At 43.7% G+C, this 21,510-nt stretch overlaps 1 protein-coding gene across 1 annotated transcript in view; it reads right to left on the bottom strand.

The window, feature by feature from the left end:
- The window catches only part of DNMBP (dynamin binding protein), a 104,212-nt gene extending 94,053 nt beyond the window's left edge, over positions 1-10,159 (bottom strand). The window contains exon 1 of the mRNA XM_059169219.1: positions 10,067-10,159. The gene's annotated coding sequence lies outside the window, so the exon portion shown is untranslated. The remainder of the gene's footprint in view (positions 1-10,066) is intronic.
- Positions 10,160-21,510: the final 11,351 nt, after the last annotated feature.

The following is a 21,510-nucleotide window of genomic DNA, read 5'->3' as shown; positions in this document are numbered from 1 at the left end:
CTTAAAAAAAAAAAAAAAATAGGGGCACCTGGGTGGCTCAGTGCGTTAAGCGTCTGCCTTCAGCCTAGGTCATGATCCCAGGGTCCTGGGATGAGCCCCGCATTGGGCTCCCAGTTCAGCAGACAGCCTGCTTCTCCCTTTCCCTGCCTCTCTGACTACTTGTGCTCTGCTACCTATCAAATAAATGAATAAAATCTTCTGTAAAAATAAAAATAAAAAAATAAATAATTGAAACAACTGGGATGAGGAATTTTTTTTAAAAGGTTTTATTTATTTATTTGAGAGAGAAGAGAGCATAAGCGGGGGGAGGAGCAGAGAGAGAGGGAGAAGCAGACTTCCCGCCCACCAGGGAGCCCGATGCAGGGCTTGATCACAGGACCCTGGGATCATGATCTGAGCCAAAGGCACACACTTAAACAACTGAGCCACCATGGGTTATTTTTGAACACCGACTAGCTGCTTCTTCTTCTTCTTTTTTTTTTTTTTTAAAGATTTTATTTATTTATTTGACAGAGATCACAAGTAGACGGAGAGGCAGGCAGAGATAGAGAGACTGGGAAGCAGGCTCCCTGCTGAGCAGAGAGACCGATGCTCATGAGACCATGACCTGAACCAAAGGCAGAGACTTAACCCACTGAGCCACCCAGGCGCCCCGAGGAGGGTACTTGACTATCTGGAAGAGTCAAGGCAGGATCTGGAGAGGAGGCCTCCCAAATGGTTTCGGCTCCAGGCAAAATCCTCCCATGCGCTCCACAACTCAGAGCACTGGTGAGTAACACAGCATACGTGAAAAAAGGACAGTCCTCGAGAACCATGTGACTCTGTGTCACTCCCTGTCTTCAGTCACCTGCTCACCTGAGGCCGACCACATACAGCATGCTGGTTAAGAGCATGGGCTTTGGAGACAGACACATGTGAGTCTGAATTCTAGTTCTACCACTTAACAGCAGTGTAACTTCCAGGCAAGTTTCTTAAACCAATGTGGGGTTTGAACTCAAGGCCCTGAGATTAAGAGTTACACGGTCTACCAACTGAGCCAGCCAGACGCCCCTCTCAACCAATTTGTACATTAATTTCTCCATGTGTAAAAGGAGGATTATACTGGCACCTTCCTTATAAAATCATTCTGAAGATTAAATGAGAATGCATTAGTATGGTGACTGGCTAAAATATTAGCTGCCATTTTCTATTAGTATTGTTGTTTTATATTCCTTTCATTTGAATTTAGACCATTAGTGAAACCCAGCAAAATGAAAGATGAAGTATTTGCGATTGTAATTAACAGCATACTACCGCTAGCATTATTGTTGTAGGAAAGATCATCTGATGAATGTGTGAGGAAAGCATGAAGTGGGGACTTAAAGTAAATTACTGTGTACAGGTAGATTTGCAACAGACTAGAGGGCCAGGCAGCAGAGTTTCAGATTTGCTGGGGGCAGTGGTGGGTATCAAGTAGAGTAATAAATGACAATGAGTCAGAAAACAGTCTGTACAGGATAGATGGGGTCTGTGCCATTGGTCTCTTTGGCACCATTCAGTGTATTAGCAGCAACTGGTTTTTTTTTTTTTTTTTTAAGTCACCCTATATTGTGCAATTAACATGATCTGAGGCCTTGCTTTATGATAAAGTCACCAGGCATGCACAACACGACTGTCATCATGACAATCCTGACCTGGATCCAGAAATGACAGAAACACCAAAAGGTTTCTGCATTCCTGGGGATGGGAGGGAAGAACAGACTAGAAAACGGGAGGACATGGGGCACGAGGCTGGGGAGTTCAGCACCGCCTAACACATCCATTGCAACTTTTTCTGCTGATGGCACAGATCATTTATCCTCAGAGAATCACCTCATGAAAACAATGCAGTGTGTGCTGGGCTCAGAACCCATGGCTAGAACGTCAGCAAGGATTATTCTCTCCGGGGCCCCACTCCCATCGTGTGCTTGTCAGCAACACAGACACTCACACCCCAGGCTCAGAAACCACAGGCTTCACAGGTGCTGCTAAACCAGATGGAGAGAAGTCAGCTCTGTGCCTGGGTTGATGGTAATGCATACAAGGTCAAGGAGGAAATAGGCATTCTACCACTTTACTGAATCCATGTATTTAAAGGAGGCTGAGAGAACTTTCTTCATCCCCCCCTTAGACTTCCTTGCTCTGTATCACAGAGCTACTTCTCTACAGACTGAGTCATTTTATGGCTTCCATTCGTTGAGAGCACAGTATGCGCCAGGCACCTGCTTGGGACTTGTCAGCCAAAAAAACAAAGATCTGCTGCCACTGAAGCACTTTCTCCTTGAGGGATGGGGAAGGCAGGTGTGGTAGGTGGGTGTTAGGACAAAAATGAGAAAAAAGTGGGGGGAGGCAAGGCAAAAGGAGAGGGAATGAGAAGGGGGAGGGCCAGGCAGATGTGGAATCTACCAGTTGGTAGGAATGTTAACCTTGGACTTATTTCAGAGTCAAAATAAGATAAATCACAACTATTTTCTCCATACTTGTCTTTTTGGAGAGTGACCTAAAGAAGGAAAAATGCTCAATGAACTGAAGCAAAATGACATCAGAGAGACTGCTGCCCTCTCTCACACCAGGCTGGTCTTTGGTCCAGTAGCCTTTGGGCTACAAAAACCCCGAATTCTGACAGTGAGGCCGGGCTGTCTGTGTACTAAGGCTCCCACAGGAACAGCCTAACAGTTTCTAAGGAATCAGCCTAGAAGTTACTCATATCTTCTTGCTTTTTTTCAGAGGATCAGTCAAAGTAAGAACGAGAGTTGGTGGTCTAACCCTGAAAGAGGAAGGGTGATATAATTATATATAGCCCAAGTTTAAGTACATTCTCCTTCTCCATGAGCATGCCCCAACCCCATAAAAAAAAAAAGAGCGAGAAATAACCAACATTTTACAGGCTGGTGTTAGAAGTCAGGATTAAAGAATTGCCTTTCTATATTTTTACAAGTTTTCTACAATGAAGATGTATAATTTTTATAATTAGGAGAAAACAGCTAGTTAAAAAAAAAAAAATCCAACCCTATACCAAAAGAGATGATGATGACACTCAACTGCCTGATACCCCAGTAGTTACAGTTGCTAAAGACCTACCTGTTGAGGTATCTCAACATTTTGTGAGATCTACGTGGGTAAGATTTATACCTGTACTAGAAACTGATCCGGAGTAAACAAACTATAATTTTACATATCTTATATTTACAATCATGCTGACGACCCCAGTTGTGATGCTGAATATGGCTCTCTCTCATTCTTTACACCAGCTATTTAAATTCTGACTCTTAACAGCAGGAGAAAAAAGCTGATCTAAAGGTGAAATAAGCTTATATTGGAATCATGAAACATTTACCATTAATTTATGTAAATAAGGTTCAGAAGTACTGAAGACTCTTAAAAATCCTCTTTTGCTTAAAATTTAACCTTAGCAGAGGCTAAGGCTTTCCATAGGCACCCTCTTGATGCCATCTTACTTCTTTGGAGACAAATCCGAAAAAGTATCTATAAGGCTTAATACCCATTTATGATGAAAATGCTCAGTAAACTAGGAACAGAGGAGAACACCCTAACTGGAGAAAGGCACATCTAAAATCCAAAACAAACGGTATATGAAATGGAAAAACGCTGGACTCATTCTCTTTAAGACTGAAAGCCAGACAAAGGCACCTACTAGCATAGCAACTGTTTTGAAATAGTCCTGGAAATTCTGGCAGCTGCTGCAAGGAAAGATAAAGAAATAAGATGTATAAGGATGGGTAAGAAGCTACAAAACTAGCACTATTTTCAAGGACTTGTAATTAATAGCGAGGAAAAAATGAGAATAGTGGGAACAGTGGGGGAAACCCAGAAATCAACTATTTGAATAAGATGGGGAAGAAAGGCTGTCAGATACAAAATAAGCATGCTAATAGTCAACACTCTTTCTCTTAAACTACCAATTTTAAGAAAATAGAGAAAATAGAGATATGATTCACAACAGCAGCAAAACTATGAAATAATTAGAAATTAGTTTAACCAAAACACCTTCCTAGACCTTTATGGAGAAAAAACTTAAAGTTCTAATAAAGGATTTAAAAATTAGCTGATGAAGTATTTAGAGATAAAAGGGCATGATGTAACAAATTCAAATGGGTCAGAAAAAAAACATGCATAGAAATGCAGAGAGGGAGTAATAAAGCAAATATGGCAAAATGCTAACATTTGGTGAATCTAGGTGAGGGACATACAGGAGCTCTTTGTACTAACCTTAGAACTCTTCTGCTAGTTCTAAATTATTTCCAAATCAAACAAAAATTCTTTTAAAAAGTGCTGAATAAATGGAGAGACACATTACATGCTCTTGGAGGAAATGAGTTAATATCAAAAAGATGTCAAGCTTCTCCCAAATAATTTATAAATTCAATGTAATCCAAGTAAAAGTTCCTTAAAAATAGAATTTTTGAGGAATTTATAAACATGATTCCAAATTTTATATAGAAAAATAATGGTCCAGGAGTAGCTAATTAAACTTAAAGATGAAGAATATAGATGGGGCACTTGCTGTGCCCATCATGAGAACATATTATAAAATCTATAAAAATCATTGCAATAAAACATGTAGCAGTAACTGACAGACTAATGAACAGAACAGAGGCTTCGAACAGACCAGTATATCCACAGAAACCATAGATGAGACAAAAGATACCACAATTCAATGGAGGAAAACATGGATGCTTTTGGAGATATTACTGGAAAATTTGTCACATTAAATGAAGAATAATAGGACTGGATCCCTACGCAACATGGGTTCTAGTTGAATTAAAGAAATTGCTATGACCCAGGGATTGAGAGGGGCTTCTTCAAACTCGACAAGTATTAAACACGTCAAAGAATTTATTTGATTACATCAAATTAAGAACGTTTGATCAAAGGACAACAAAGAGGGGCCCCTGGGTGGCTCAGTCGGTTAACGGACTGACTCTTGGTTTTGGCTCAGGTCCTGATCTCAGGGTCGTGAGATGGACCCCAAGTCAGGCTACGTGCTCAGCAGGGAGTTGGCTGGAGATTCTCTCTGCCCCGGCCCCTCTCTTGCGTGCTTGCGTGAGCACACATTCACACACACACACTCTCTCTCTCTCTCTCAAATAAATAAAACTTCAAAAAAAAAAAAAAAAAAAAAAGACAGACAAAATTAGCAGATGCCCAAAGAGAAGACATCTGCAGTCTAAATATGAACAATGCAGATAGCAACTGCAATAGAAACTGGTCAAAGATCTGCATAAGCAATTTACAGAAGGAGCTGTATATATAAGAGATGCTCGCAATCTTTTGTAAGCAAAGAAACACAAATTAAAATGGCAAGAGATCACTTTGTACCTCCGAGACCAGGAAAGATGGAGAATTGGATAAAGCTGAGTGCTGGCAGGACAGGGGAGCGTAGGAAGTCTCCAACACTTCTGGCAGCCAACGCGGAGAGGAACCTACCACTATTTAATCAAATTTATTATGTGCCAGCCTATAGCCCAGCGATTCCCTTCTGAGTAACTATTATGCAGCTTTATAAATGGATAGGTATGAAGATGGTCCCTGCAGCAACACATATGTGAGGACAGAAGGACAACCCAAGTGTCTATCACGCAGACAGATACGAAAAACTAGGGTTTGAGCGCATGGCATGGAGTATAATGCATTAATTAAAAACGATGTACACACAGAAATGGATGTACATGTAGAAACATATGGATCTTCAAACCAGTATTTAGAGAAAAAGGCAGCAAAATGAAACACAGTTTTATAAATTAAAACACACATAAAACAAACAAGATCCTACACAGATAAAAAGAAACACATTCCATGCATTAGAATGAGTATCTATGCGACATAAGGTGAATGGGAAGGGGCTAAGAGAATTAAAAACAAATCTTTCAGCCTCCTCCCTGTTAAAAAAGAAAGAAAGAAAAATTCGAATGACCCATGATAAATATAAAATTAGAATTGTTTCCTTCCCAAAGTTTCCAACTTTCCTAACAACAAAAGCTACTTTGGTTGCCAGCTCTGTTGATGAGTAACAGCTCTTCATCCTCTTTCAAGCAGGAAGAGAAAATTCAGGGATCAGCAGAGCACTAAAGGGATCAGCAGCGAATATTCACGAAACTATTTTAGTTCCCACGACCTGACAACCTGAGTGAGAAGACTGATTATCTCTTGATTTGAAGGATTCAGCTAAAGGAAAGTCTGAGTCAAGTTTCCAGGTCATCTGAAGCTCTTTACTTTTAGAAACTCTTCATATCCCCGAGCTCCATGCTACTTAGAATCTTAAAATTCTAGAGCTCGAAGGGACCTGGTCATCCTACAGATGAGGAAACTAAGGCCCCAAGAAGAGTTATGGTTTAGGGTCACACACTAGTATGAAAGGGAAGGTGTTTCTGACTCTGAGCTCTGTCCCCCTTCTGCTCTTGCCCAGAAGCCAGAGTGACGCTGTCAAACTGAAGTCATCATGAACAGCTCTGTTCAAAACCCTCTAATGGCCTCTTCCCCCTCACTCAGAGCAAAGGTCAAAGTCCTTACAATGGGCTACACTGATGCGCCCCTTCCCACTCCCACCTCCTCTCCTCTGCTGCCACCTCACCCTCGCCCACCGTGGCACTGCCGGGCCGCTAGGACCTCGCCAGCCCTCACGCATGCCAAACAGGCTCAGCATCTGGGCCAGGAACTTGCTCATCCTTCTGTCCCCTCCACCCTCACAGTCTCAATTCCTTCCAGGCCTGGATCAAAAGTGACCTTAGCAGAGGCCTTCTCTGACCTCTCTGTATTAATAAAGTCAATCCTGCCCACCCCCCACATACTTACTCTTTCCTCTTGTTTACACCTCTTTAAAGTTCTCCAGAGCATGATGAGCATGTGACCATCTACCCATTTGCAGTTTGATTTGTCTGCCCCATACTGCAATACTACCGCCTTTCCATGGGGCTTTGTCTGTTTCATTTGGGGCTCTATCCCCAGAACCTCAGAATAGCACCTGGTAGACACAGGTGCTTAATGTAGTGAATGGACAAATCAGAACTGCAGACCTCAGCCCCCTAGCACAATGCCCTATTTGCTCTGCTGTGCTGTCTAGGTTCTTGGTGATTGGGTCCTTGGGTAATCCCTAACACCTAAAAATAAAAGAATACATTTGAGCTACTCTATGTTCATTTTATCTCCTCTGGCTTTTACAGCATTGAGGATAAAGCACCCAACCAAAAGTTAAGGACTTTTTTCAGTATAGAGCTGTTCTGTGATCTTATTTTATGGCGATTGCTTTAGGTCTCTGTCTTTCCAGGCAAAAGTCTAATATCTCAATTTTTTTTAAAGATTTATTTATTTATTTATTTAACACACACACAGAGAGAGAGAGAGAGAGAGATCACAAGTAGGCAGAGGCAGGCAGAGAGAGAGAGGAGGAAGCAGGCTCCCTGCCGAGCAGAGAGCCCAATGCGGAACTCGATCCCAGGACCCTGAGATCACGACCTGAGCCAAAGGCAGCGGCTTAACTCTCATAATTTTTTTAAAGTAAGGTCTATGAACAACGTGGGGTTTGAACTCACAATCCTGAGATTAAGAGTCGCATGCTCTACAGGCTGAGCCAGCCAGATGTCCCTGGTATCTCATAATTAACACCTGACCCACAAGCTATGTTATCCAATCTTGAAAATTAGTTTATCCAGATGTATTCCTAAGCCGAACGTAAGAAACTATTTAATAGTAATTAGATTGTTGTTGTGAAACTTTTCATATGTAACTCTGAATGAATTTTCAGGATGCTTTAGCTAAAAACCCAGCAGAGCTGAGAATTTCAGAGCAGATAAGCCTGTAACAATGCTATTCTGTAGGTAATACACTGACTTCAGAAACAATAATAAACCTAGAAAATGATTCAAGTCTTATACCTGGCAATAGCTTTGCAAGTCTCCATTTGCATTCTATTGTAGTTGCTCCTATCATTTAAAAAATTCCAATATAACAAGTATCTACAACAAAAATCACTGAAGTATCTGAAATTTGAAAAACAGCTTTTTGCTTATTTTAGCCCAACACTGTAAAGTGGGAGGGTTGAGAACAATAACACACTTGAAGATTCCCCAGGCATTCTGCAGAAAGGATTTCCTTCTGAGGCAGAGATAAGTGAGTTTGCTGGCCGGGGAGCCTTCCCATACTGCAGCCTTCAAGTAACACCAAAGATAAAAATCTAAGCACAGTCCACTTAACCCTTTTTCAGAGCCAGAGCCTCCTGGATTCTCGCACTATGTTCTAAAAATGAACACCCACCCTTAGGAGTTCATAAGTAGTGACTCAAGAATTGGGATTTGTCATATTCGAAGCAGCGTAAAGCTCGATCAGCGATTAGTGCTTGCAGGAGGCTCTGAAATGCAATGTGAATGAAAGAGGAACGGGAAAGGGTCTCTGCAGGAAAAAGGGCCACTCGGAAAGCTCCAGAAGAAACCAGAAGTGGGAAAATGCTCTGCTTTGGGGCCGCAAGACAAAATAAATAACTTGCACATATTTGGACAGACTGTAACAATTCTTATTCTATCTCAGCCAAATACACACACAATATGCCTCCTATATAAAAGATATCTTATCACATTTCCTGAGGCAGAATGTTCTCAGCTTATTGCAGAAGTTATCTGTGCAGCCCACACATCCCATTCCCAAGTCAGATTTTAGCTATCCTCACAAAGCAATCCATTCCAATCTCTGAATTTAAGTGAATTTAACACTGAAGTAATTTGAAAAATCGCTTCCACACTTATGTTAGGCCAACGCTGATAAGGTGACTTGTTTTATTAAAATTTTTGCCACAATGAGTGACATATGTTTCAAATTAACATGGAAAAATCAGGAGTTCCCAGGGGGCTGGAGATCCTTTAATTCAATAATTTAGAGAAAAACAGGTGCTGAGGGATAAACTAACTTGCTTATCACCTGGAATCTATTTCTGATGGGTAATAAATGCGGCACTAAGAAAGCACACCTGTATGTGGTCAGGTACTTTTTAGTCTGCCAAATGCCAAATAAGACCAGGAATTAATCAGTCCCACTCTCCCCCTGGAACTCCCCTTTGCAAACAATCAGAGTTTAACTAGGCTCAGACCCTAAACATTTAGCCTACCACTGGCTTGCCACGTATCACAGCATCACTAATTAGGAAAAGAAAGTCTTCCAACATAAGCTGTGCGTATTACTGTAAAATAGGCAAGTTACCAATATAACAGAATAACGGTGCGAGGGCCCTTCATCATTGCATAAATGAGAGACAATAAAGGATAATGAGACTGCATTTAAAGTGGGGTTTTTTCTGCATTTAAAAAATTAACTCTACACCCCAAGAGGTCTCCACAGCGCCTGATCTGCCGCAGACCTGGGCAGTTCGTAACCCCAGTATTCCTTTATGCAAAGGACGGCACCGTCACCCTCCTCGTGGTTAAGTGCTTGGAGAAACTGATGCCTGGTGGACATCAATACCTGTGGCAGGAATGCGGGGGTCCGTGAGTGACAGCAAAAGTCCAGCATAACCAAACCTGCATCTCTAGCCCAACTGGTCTTACTTAGTCTTGCTTCGGAAATCATCCCTCCCTGCCTCCCTGACACAGAATCACCAACTCCGAGACCGCCTGGATGTGACTTTGAGCAAGCCAGAATATTTCTTCATCTGTAAAACAGGGGGGCTGGGCTCGTGCTGAATTCTTTTCCAGCTCTCAGATTCCGCCTCGTTGCCCGAGTGGCAGGGCGGTGCAGTGAAAAGAGCCCGGGGCTTGACACCGTCTCAAAAGCCCACATCCGCGTCCCCCCGACTGCCGGCCGCCCAGCCTCTCCCCCCGCCCCGGCGGGGACCTCACACGGCCGGACCTGACCCGGGCTGCGAGGAGGGCCGGCGCTCTGCACCTCCTTCCCCGTCCCCCACCCGGGGGCTCCCGGCCGGGGCAGCGGCCGCCGCGGGGCAAGGGTGGCGCAGGCCCGGCCGCGCGGCGCGTCCCTCTGGGCGCGGGTCCCCTCAGCCCGCCGCACCGGGTCCGCGACCCGAGCTCCCTGCCCGGCCCCTGACCTGCTCTCCGCCGCCCAGCGGTCCCTCGGCGCGGCGGGCAGCTGCGGCCGCCCGTCCCGGGCCGCTGTCACCTCCGCCCCTGGAAGCGGCGGGCGGGCCGATCCGGTGTGACTCAGCGCGGCCGCCCCGCCTCCCGCCTCCCGCCCAGGCTTCCGCCTCTCGCGGCCGCGCGGCCCGGGGGATCCTCGGTCCCCGCGCGCCCACCTCCGGGCGCCCGCCCCGCGCTCGCGCCCCCTGGCGGCCCGCCCGCCCCGCGGAGTCAGAGGGGGCGGCGCTCGGAGGGCCTCTGGCCGGGGAAACTGAGGCACGGGTCCCAGGGCCCGGCGCCCGCCGCTCGCCGGTCGTTGGGCCCTGCGTGCCGCCTGGGCTCAGTGCGAGTCCCCGGCCCCACACGGCCTTCCAGCCTAGAAAAAAGGCGAAATTCCTCTGAGCGAAGGCCCGCTGGGTTCCTGCCTGCGGTGCGGGCCTCCCCCTCCCCCGCCCGAGGCAGTTTTCCTCACAGCAGGCAGAGTTGGCGTCCGCTCCGGTCCGTCCCATTTTTCCCTGAGGAGAGTCTCTCGGGACAGCTCTGAGAATTTAAAAGTGACGAACAACAGAATGCGAGAACCGGTCAGGGCTGAGAGAAGGCTTTCAACTTGCCCGTGAATCCTCGCAGGATTCCCTTTGCGTCTTCAAGGCCACAGAGTCACTCTGCCGGCGTGTTGTCTGAGTTCGTGCGCCTCACGTTTCTGGGAGCTACCCAGGCGATGGCGAAGAAATTCAACAAGTCTCTCCCTGTGTGTCCATCACAGAGCAACCTCTATTTCAGAAATGTTCATGGGATTTCCCTTCTCCTTCCCTTGTGGTGAAATATACGTTACGTAAGCTAAAACTTCGGCATTTTAACCATTTTTAAGTGAACGATTCTGTAGCATTAAGTACATTCACACGGTTGGCCGATCATCACTACCACCCAATCCCACAGCTTTTTCATCTCCCCAGACCCAAATCGTATTCATCAGACACTAACTCCTCATTTCTCTCCACCAGGCCACGGGCAACCTCCATTCCACTTTCTGTCTCCATGAATCTGACTACTCCAGATCCCTCCTATTAGTGGAATCTTCTATCTGTCCTTTTGGGACTCCCTTAGCATAGTAGTATCCGTTGTATGATAGAGCCTTCTGTTCATGCATTCCTGTGTCAGGGGACTTGTTCCATCCAAGGTTTGCCTCTACTCTTTGACTGCCGTGAGTCATGCTGCTGTGAACATGGACGTACATACAAAAATGTGTTTGAAACCCGGCCTTCGGTTCTCTCCGTATACATCCAGAAATAGAATTGCTGGATCACGTGGTAATTCTAGGTTTCAGTTTTTGAGGAACAGCCCTACGATTCCCCTCCTCCTTTTTGCTGCATGTCAACAGTGTGGGCAGAAAACTCTCTGGTAAAATATCGATACTCTGGGTTTTGTCGAAATTGTTAACAAATACTTCATTTGTCTGTAAAATAGGGACTTCTCTTCTTAAGAATAAGTCATTAACATTGCAAACTTATGGCCCTTATTTTTGAAAACACTGTTACTATTTCCTTAACCACAATTTTGTGTTTTCTGCATATACTTTTTAATGTTTCTTGGACAGGGTCAAGTATGTCATATGAAATCAGCATTAAATAGAACTTGAGCATTTCATTTTAAATATTTTATTTATTTATCTATTTATTTGTTTGAGAGAGAGAGAATGCCGGGGGGGAGGGAGGGACAGCAAGGCATGGAGAGGGAGAGAGAGAGAGCCTTGAGCAGACTGGGCCAGAGGGCGAGCCCCAGGAGGGCCTTGATTTCACCACCAAGATCATGACCCAACTGGAATCCAAGAGTAGGTCGCCTTACCAGCTAAGCCACCCAGGCGCCCCTTAAGCATTTCGTTGTGTTGTTGTTTTAAAGATTTATTTATTCCAGAGAGAAAAAGAGTGCATGGGCAGAGGGAAAGGCAGAGTCCGATGTAGACTCTATGGGGAGCATGGAGCCCAGGGTCCCCCCAGGGACTGGATCCCAGGACCCCAGATCACCACCTGAGCTGAAACGAGGAACTGGAAGCCCAACCAACTGCACCACCCAGGTGCCCCAGGCATTTCATGTTAAAAAGAAGATAATTTTGAATGTCTTTACACTCAAATCAACCTGAACTTTTTAAAAGATTTATTTGAGAGAGGGAGCACGAGCAGTGGGGCGGGGCAGGGCATGTGTCATTTTTTGGTCTCTCATGTCTGAACCTAAACCTGTCAGGACATACAGCCTCTAAATTGTCTGCTACTGCTATGATGGATGATATCACTAACAGTTTGGCATGGTTTGGCCCCAAATCAAAGCCAACTCCCCCTGGCTTCCTTCTGGAATGTGTCACGTCACAGCCACAAGCTGTTGCTAGTGATGGCAAGCTGTGAAAGCAGCAAGCTGCTGAAACTAAGTTGGCCTTGCTCGCGGTGCAAGTCATCTGTTCATCTTAGAATAGCCAGGGGACCAGCACTGAAAAAGAAAAAGTGCAGATAAAATAACATATTCCTATTTGTTATTAAAGATGATGTAGTTTTTTAACGTTGGTGAGGTCCTGAGCCAACAGCCAAGAAAGAATTCCTGAGATGTCTTTGGTACAAAAATGTGATTCTATTCAAGCACAGGGACAGGACCCGTGGGCAGAAAGAGAAGCTGCACTGGGGGCATGGGAAGTGACCCCATTATATACTTTCAAGCTGGGAGGGGGTTAGAGGTAGCAGAAGACTGGCAGGTATTTTGGAAACAAGGTTTCCAGGATCCTGAAGGGGCTAGCTATTACTGTTTACTAAAAACTCAGTCATGAGGCTCTTCAGATGTCTATCAGTGGGTCATATGCTTGGAGGATGATTGTCAATATGTATCTTGGGGGGGTAAAGATGAAGGTTCCAAAGAAATTTTTTTAAAAAAGATTTTATTTGACAGAGAGAAGGGGTAGGAGGTAGCACAAGCAGGGGAAGCAGAAGGCAGTAGGAGAGGGAGAAGCAGGCTCCCCACTGAACACACGGCTCGATCCCAGGACCCCGAGATCATGACCTGAGCTGAAGGCAGATGCTCAACTGACTGAGTCACCCAGTTGCCCCAAAGACATTTTTATATGTTAAAGTAGACTTACAGGATCCTGGGGATTGGGTTAAGATTGGCTTTTGCCTTTAGCAAAGTATTAACATCAAGGCAGCTGAGTTCCTAGAGGAATGTCACCCTGCTTATTTCAAGGACTTGTCAGTGGGTTGTAAGTAGTAAGGAAATTTAGTAATTTTTCTTCTGCTTTTGTTTCCCACATCAAAAATGTGTTTTAATGTCTTCATGAGATAATATAGAAGGCATAGAGCTGCATTTTTTTTTTTACTATTTAAACTGCAATTTAAAAAAATTAACATTTAATGTATCATTTGTTTCAGGGGTACTGGTCTGTGATTCATCAGTCTTACACAATTCACAGCGCTCACCATAGCACATACCCTCCCCAGTGTCCATCATTCAGCCACCCCAACCCTCCCACCCTCCTCTACTCAGTTTGTTTCCTGAGATTAAGAGTGTCTTATGGTTTGTCTCCCTCCTTGGTTTCATCTTATTTCATTTTTCTCTCCCTTCCCCTATGATCCTCTGTCTTGTTTCTCAAATTCCTATCGGTGAGATCATATGATTATTGTCTTTCTCTGATTGACTTATTTTGCTTAGCATAATAGCCTCTGGTTCCATCCATGTCATTGCAAATGGCAAAATCCTGGGGTTTTTTGATGGCTGCATAATATTTCATTGTATAGATATACCATATCTATAGCTCTGCATTCCATGATGTCAGAGAAGGAAGAAACATCACTTGGAAATATTATTAATCTTTCATCAAAATGATGACAGAATGCCCCAGGACAGAAAGGAGAGGACTCAGGTTGGATGGAGCAAGGGAGGGCTGGGGAGGTATGCTCTCTTAGAGGAGGAATCAGGTTGATTCTGGGGAGAAGGCATCTGTCTAGTACTAGGACCAGGTCAATTCCTGTAAGAAGACCTCAGAGGCCATTTGGTTCCATTTAGGCATAGACCCTAGAGGGTAAGAGGAAAGCCAACCCCTGGTTTGTTCTTTGTGGAAGAGAAAGACCTTGTAAGGAAATTTCTGAGTTCTAAGAAAAGACCCTATCATGTGTATCTTTAAGGCTCTTCTTATATATGGATACAGTGTTTCCTATAGGCTCCTTCTCTTCCTATTTAGGCTAGCTTGAATTTGGTTTAATGAGGAATAAAGAATCCTTCATAATTAGAAGTAAAAATCAAATAGGTAAACAAATCTACCTTAAAATGCAAGTGCTTAGTTGAGGTAATACTTTGGGGGAAAAAAATTCATTCTTTTATATATCTAAGTGATATTCTATTTTTTACTATTTTCATGAGAAGACAAGAGAGAAGGTATCTGGGGATGTGGAAGGAGAGAGTGGAAGGAAAAGGGAAGCTGAAAAAATGAAGACTATTTTACTTTCTTTCTTTTTTTTAAAGATTTACTTTAGAGAGAGAGAGCAGGGAGGAAGGGCACAGAGAGGGGGAAAGAGAGAATCTCAAGCAGCTAAGTGTGACGCCTGACAGGGCTCCATCTCACAACCCTGAGATCATGACCTGAGCAGAAATCAAGAGTCAGACACTTAACCGCCTGAGCCACTGAGGTGCCCCATGAAAACAATTTTATAGTAAATGTTTATTGAGACCTGGCCTTCAGTTAAGAGCCTACCATATATTTTTTTTCCCTTCCATTGGTTGGAAAAATATTTATCACCTGAAAAATAGATTCATTTGAATAGAATCAATTTTTACAAAGTGTTTTATAAATTTTTTAAAAGATTTTATTTATTTACTTGACACAGGAAAGAGATCACAAGTAGGCAGAGAGGCAGGCAGAGACAGAAAGGAGGAAGGAAGCAGACTCTCCGTGGAGCAGAAAGCCCAACGTGGGGCTCGATCCCAGGACCCCAGGATCATGACCTGAGCCGAAGGCAGAGGCTTTAACCCACTGACCCACCCAGGCGCCCCAATGTATTTTATAAATTTATAAATCATCTTTCTTTTCTTTTCCTGGTTGTCTGCATTAATGAAGCAAGATAAACAAGCTTATCTTTTCCTTTTCCAAATAATATTGGTTGTTTTTTCCTAGCAGGTATCATGACAATAATCCAGCCAGGAAGTTATTGTAATCCTTAGCTTGTAAATGAGGCCCTGAGGCTCTGCTAGGTTGAGTCCCTCGCTTGCCTAGAGCTTCCCACACTTCCCACACTTCCCACACTTCAGTCGTTCCTGTGCCACTTTTTGCTGTAATCTGGTACTCTCAAAAAACCATCATCACATTCTTGATGAAATGGCATACTACCTTGCTATTTTTTTGTTTAATGTTTTTATTTAAATTTACTCACTTTGTTTTTTACGAGACCAGTGCTCTAACCCCTGAGCTACGGAGCCATCACTTTGTTTTTTAAGAGAAACTGTGTGCCACTCCCATAAATACAAAGCCAGTATAGACTGTAATTCATAGAAGGTAATTGTGGAAATAAAACTGTTAGTAAATTCTAATTCTGAGTGTGAGGTCTACTCTGCGTTTGTTAAAAAAAATTGGGGAGGGTATGTGATATGGTGAGTGCTGTGAAGTGTGTAAGCCTGACGATTCACAGACCTGTACCCTTGGGGCAAATAATACATTATATGTTAATAAAAATAATTCATTAAAAAAATGAAACTAGCCAGTGTTAGAAAGTTAACACCAAACAGAAACTTTCTGCTTGACATATTCAGAAGGATCTAAAGAAATTGATAAGAGAACAACTTTTTCACTAAGTGATTTTTGCCAAGTGATTATTGGGTCAGAGCATAACCTAAAATCCACTCCTGAACCACCTGAGTTATCCTGAAAAACATCTTGAGTACTACGCATAATTCTTTACCCACACCTTGGGAATACCTGATTTGCCCAAGAAAACAGAGCTTGTAGAGGACAAAGCTAGGATTCAAACCAGCATCTGTCAGTACCAAAGTCTTTCCATTGTGCAATGTAGGCTCCCCCTCAACTGATTTCAAAACTTTGCTTTGAATTAGCCATATTTGTCTTCCCTTGGCAATATTTTATCCTAGTGAGTCCATGAGGCTTAGTGATGTCATGACCTTCAATGTCTTTCCTGAATATGTGCCAGGAACTATATACCACACTCCAGAGGAAGCCTGACCCCTGTGGGGCCTGGTGGGGCTATGCTCTTTTGATGTAATGCTGTGCTTTTTCTAGCACAGTCTGGGAATGCATTGCCTGTTTAAGCAGCTGGACCACATTGCTGTTTCTTGTTGTACTGTGGTCAAGTTCACATTCCCCCATACCTCCACCTCCTGTATGACAATTATGTTTGAATTAGTGTACAGTGTTTCACAGGAGATGTCAGGAGACATCTGATTTCATATGGTACTAAGTCAGGCCTGCATTAGCCAAAATAGGACTGAATGACAAGGGGGATTATGATTCTTTGACCTTTGATGGGACTGACCTTCAATTGCTTACACACTATCATAAAAAGTATCATTCTCTCCCTTTCCTCACAGATGGTGAGTTCGTTGAAGGCAGGGACTACAAATTTGTCATTCTATCCTTATTGCCTATCAGAGTGCCTGGCACAGAGGTGTACTTAATAAATGTTTGTTGAATGATTGAATTCACTTGACTGAAGAGTCATTGTAAAATTAAAATTGTTCTTGAATTTAATAACATTGCCATGTTCTTTTGTTTTTGTCTATGATCATTGATTCTTCTTTATTTGAAAGTTTTTTTATTAAAAAAAAATAGGAACCAACTCTCCTATATGGTTGACACTTGAAGGACATGGACTTGAACTGCATGGGTCCACTTATATGCAGATTTTTTCCAATAAATACAGTGGAATACTATAAATGTATTTTCTCTTCCTTATGGTTTTCTTTTTATTTTTCTTTAAGATTTTATTTATAAGAGAGAATGGGTGAGAGAGAGCACAAGCCAGGGAAGGAGCAAAGGGATAGAGAGAAGCGGGCTCCTTGGGAGCCGGATGCAGGGCTCAATTTTAGGACTCTGAGATCATGACTTGAGGTGAAGGCAGACGCTTAACTGACCGAGCTACTCGGTACCCCTTCCTTGTGATTTTCTTAATAATGTTTTCTTCTCTCTGGTTTATTTTATTGTGAGGATGCAGTATATATAACATATGAAACGTGTTGACTATTTATGGCTACTATGTCATAATGCAACTATTTCATTGGTAAGGCTTCTGGTCAACAGTAGGTTATTAGCAGTTAAGCTTTTGGGAAGTCAAAAGTTATACACGATTTTCAGCTGCACAGGGCAGGGGGGTTGGCACCCTGATCCCCCCATGGTATTCAAGGGTCAACTATACTATAAATCACCCTTAGCCCCCCTTCTGCCTTCCAGGAGTTGGGCATATGATCCCAGACTGACCAATTAGAGTCATTAAGATAGTTTCAGAGACAGGCACATAACCCAATTTGTGCTATTGCGAGTCAGGCCCAAGAATCAATAGTTCATTGCTAGGCTGGTAAAATACAAGCTTGAAGCTGTTGATGGACATCTGGTCCCCTCATGGGGAAAGCCCATGTGAGAATGAAATCACCACTGAAGATAATGAAATCAAGAAATGGAGAAAGAGTCCTACGGCACCTGGATCCAGACGTGCCTGAAAACTCCTCTTATACATTTAGTTATTTGAGTCACTAATGTCCCATCTTTCAACTACTGGTCCAGGGATGCCTGAGTGGTTCAGCCAGTGGTTCACCTGCCTTTGGCTCAGGTGAGGATCCCACGATTGAGTCCTGCATCTGGCTCCCTGCTCAGCGGGGAGCCTGCTTCTCCCTCTGCCTGCTGCTCCCCCTGCTTGTGAGCTTTCTCTCTCTCTCTGACAAATAAGTATATAAAATCTTTAATAATAAATAAACTACTGGTTCACAAATGCCAGCCCAAGACAAAACATTTACTGTTCCCTAGCAAAGTGAGAAAAATAACTTGATTTATAAGCTCCTTTATCCTGACATTATATCTTACCTAATTTTTGGCATTAAAGCATTTACAAATCAATGGCAATAACAGATAGCAATTGTATTTTTCCAATTGTCCTTAATAGAAAACGGGAACGTTAGTGGGCCCTTTATCTATATCCTTCGTCTTGGTCTGCTACAGCTGCTATAACAAATTACCATAGGCTTAAACAACAAACGCTTATTTCTCCCAGTTTTGGAGGTTGGGAAGTCTGCCATCAGCGTGTCAGCCTGGCTGATTCCGGTGAGAACTTGCTTCCTGGCTTGTAAATGGCCTTCTTCTTGTTGTAGGCTCACAGGGCAGAGAGAGAGAGAAAAGGTAGCTCCTTCCTCTGCGCATAAGGACATGAATCCCACGATTCATGGGGGCCCCTCTCTCATGACCTGGTTCTCTCCCACAGGCTCCATCTCCAAATGCCATCATATTATGGCTTCAAATTCAGAATTTGCATTCTGGGGAGGACTCAAACCTCCATCCTTAGCACCCTCCACTTAAAAATGTTTTTTATCAGCCCATGAAATAGAAGTCTGTTATAAACTACAGCCTGTAAAATACAATATTTGGATATACAATAAAAATTGTGGTCCTTTCTTAGTTTATTTATACTTCATCTGAGTCCAGAAGGCATTAGGGAAACTCACTTGACTTCTTTGATCTAATGCCCAGGAAGGACTCTTCATTCCAAAGGCCCCACATGGGACTCTCTAAAAGCAAGGCAAAGAGGTCTTTCGTCCCTCTTCCTGGGGGGTGGAGGGGTAGGCATGGATCCAAGTGATGATTTTGTTGTTCTCTTCCTTGGGACTGTGCAATGGGAAGCAGCATATCAGCAGAAAAAAAGCCCACCCGAGGGCTTCTCCTCGACGATTGTCACCTGTTCTGTAATGGCTCCAGCCCCCCCCCCCCTTATGAGTGCTGCTATATCCCTCTTGGACCAAGGACTTGATGGGATGAGGGTGAAGGCATGCGGGGAATGGTGGGAGGGGAAGAGAATGAAGGAAAGATCCATGAGGGGAAGGAGAGTAGGGCAATACATTCAGTGAGGGGAAGAATAAGAAAAAGTGAGGGAAAAAATAAAAAGTGGAATTTAACTTTTGGGAGGAGAGACAGAATTGATGTTTGCTTAGGCATTTGCCCAGGGGGAATGTTTACTCATGGTTTAATAGCCAGAATGAGTTTAGTGTTAAAGTAGAAATGAAGTAATATTCCAGAACAGAGGTGGGCATTATAGTGTTGTGCCTGGTGTGTGCTGGAAACATGTGTCTTAGACAAATCATAGTACCACATATGTGAAGAGGACATTCTGGACACATGAACTTTGATGTCTGACAGCAGATTTGTGCCAAGCCATGCGGCTGTCCCACTTTCTTGATCCTTGTTTTTGAGATGGCTGGTTCGGGCTGGGATGTTCCCTGTGGCCATGGAAAAAGTGAATCTTTTTGGTTCACTTATGACTATACTCAGTGTGGTTTGGACACTATCCTGTGTCTTGGACCTATGCTGGGTTAGGCTTCTAGCAAGTTAGATCATAGATGGGGAAGCTAAACACACACACACACACACACACACACACACATCCTTAGAAAGAGATGCAGCTAGGACCAGCCAGTCTCTTCTGCCTAAAACTTTTATTCCTGTTCTCTGTAAGCCTTCCTTTTTCTTATCCCTTACACATCACTTCTTCAAAGAAGTTGTCCGTAACTGTCCTATCTCAGATAGTCCCCCACCCCTGGCATTTCCTCTCTCAGCACTTTTCTCAGACACTAATTCTTTTTATGTGCTTATTAACTTGTTTTGTTGTCTCTTCCTCCACATCCCTCCAACTCCAAAAAAGGGACGAACCCCATCTCTCTGGTTCACCCACTGCTTCCACTACTCTTAACACAGGGTCTGCTTGATAAATGGGACCCAACGTTCGTCAGATGACTAGATCAATACACTAATTGCTATCCTGGATCTCTAACAGATGAAAACTGGACACTATTGTATTGGGTTCTAAGCGTTTTAGAATCATATTTCAAACTGTTTGGCTATTTACGAGGGCTCCTCCTCTTGGTTTTCCTTCAAAGTGTCCTGGAGTGAATGGAAGAGCCTGGGATCTTGCACATTGTTTATTGATTTTCAAACCTTTGGGAAAAGGAGAAGAGCCCTCATTTGAAGAACGATCCTGTCTGTAAAGTCTCTGGACACCCTTTACCTTCTCTCTTGTTTTAGTTTTTTTGTCAATGGTGCATGTTCCCAGTCTTGGGAGAAGCAAGTACAAATAATGGGAGTTATTCAAGGCAAGACACTACAGTTATCCAAAACCTAAAGTCCTTGCTGTTAGAGACCTGTCCCTTTAGAGAGAGAAAATGTCACAGTCACCTCCTGGGTCAAGTTGACTATAGCAGCCCTCTTCTTTAAAAAGAATGTTTTGTTTTTTCCTGTTTTGTGCTTTACACATTCACTCGAGATGGGATCATGGCAGTCCTACCTCCCAGTACAATGACTACAACTGGTTATTTGTGTTTTAACTATTAATATCCAACCTAATTTACAGGAAAAAAATGAAATAGTTTATATATTCCTTTTTTTGTTACTGCATAACAAATCTATTGCTGCATAACTGCCTATTTCTCACTGCACAACAAATCAGAGACTCAGAACTGCACAAATGTACTATGTTGCAGAAGTTTGGGCATGGTTTGGCTGGATCCTCTGCTCTGGTCTCACAAGGCTGCCCTCAGGTGTTGGCCCAAGCTCCTTCAGATTATTGGCACAACTCATTTCCTTGTGGTGTAGGGCTATGATCCCCATTTTCTTGCTAGCTGTTGTCTGGGTGCATTCTCAGCTTCTAGGGGATGCTCCTCCCCATCGGCAGTTCACAAGCTAGCCGTTGGCTTTCTTCCTCCCAAGGCAGCCAGAGAAACTGTTTGTAAAGGGCTCATCTGATTAGGTCAGGCTCACCCCAGATAATCTTCCTTTTGATTCACTGAAAATGACTGATTTGTTTCCCTGTCATGTTGCCCTGCCCAGGTTCAGGCTGCCACCTCAGCAGGCTTCTCACTGACTCAGTCTTGCTCCTGCTGCAGCCAGCTCTTAAGGCTATAGCCCGGGTGATCATTCTTAATCTAATCCTGCCACTCCCTGAGTAGAACCCTTCAATGCCTCCTTGTTCTTCCCAGGATAATAAAGTCCAGACTCTGTGATATGGTTCAAAGGTCCTTCATGATCTGTCCCTCCCCACCCCACTGGCCTTGGCTTTTGGCTTTCAGCTCTCTGCTCAATCCACCCTGCCCCCTCACTTGCTTCCATTTCTTTCCATCTGGCAGTGCCACTTCTAACCTTACTACATCTCACCTTGGTGGCTCTGGAATGCCTCTCCTGCCTGAT

This window comes from Mustela lutreola, chromosome 4 (assembly GCF_030435805.1).
Source record: "Mustela lutreola isolate mMusLut2 chromosome 4, mMusLut2.pri, whole genome shotgun sequence".
NCBI lineage: Eukaryota > Metazoa > Chordata > Mammalia > Carnivora > Mustelidae > Mustela > Mustela lutreola.
Note: the sequence above shows the minus strand (reverse complement) of the source record. Positions and strands in the feature narration are given on the sequence as shown.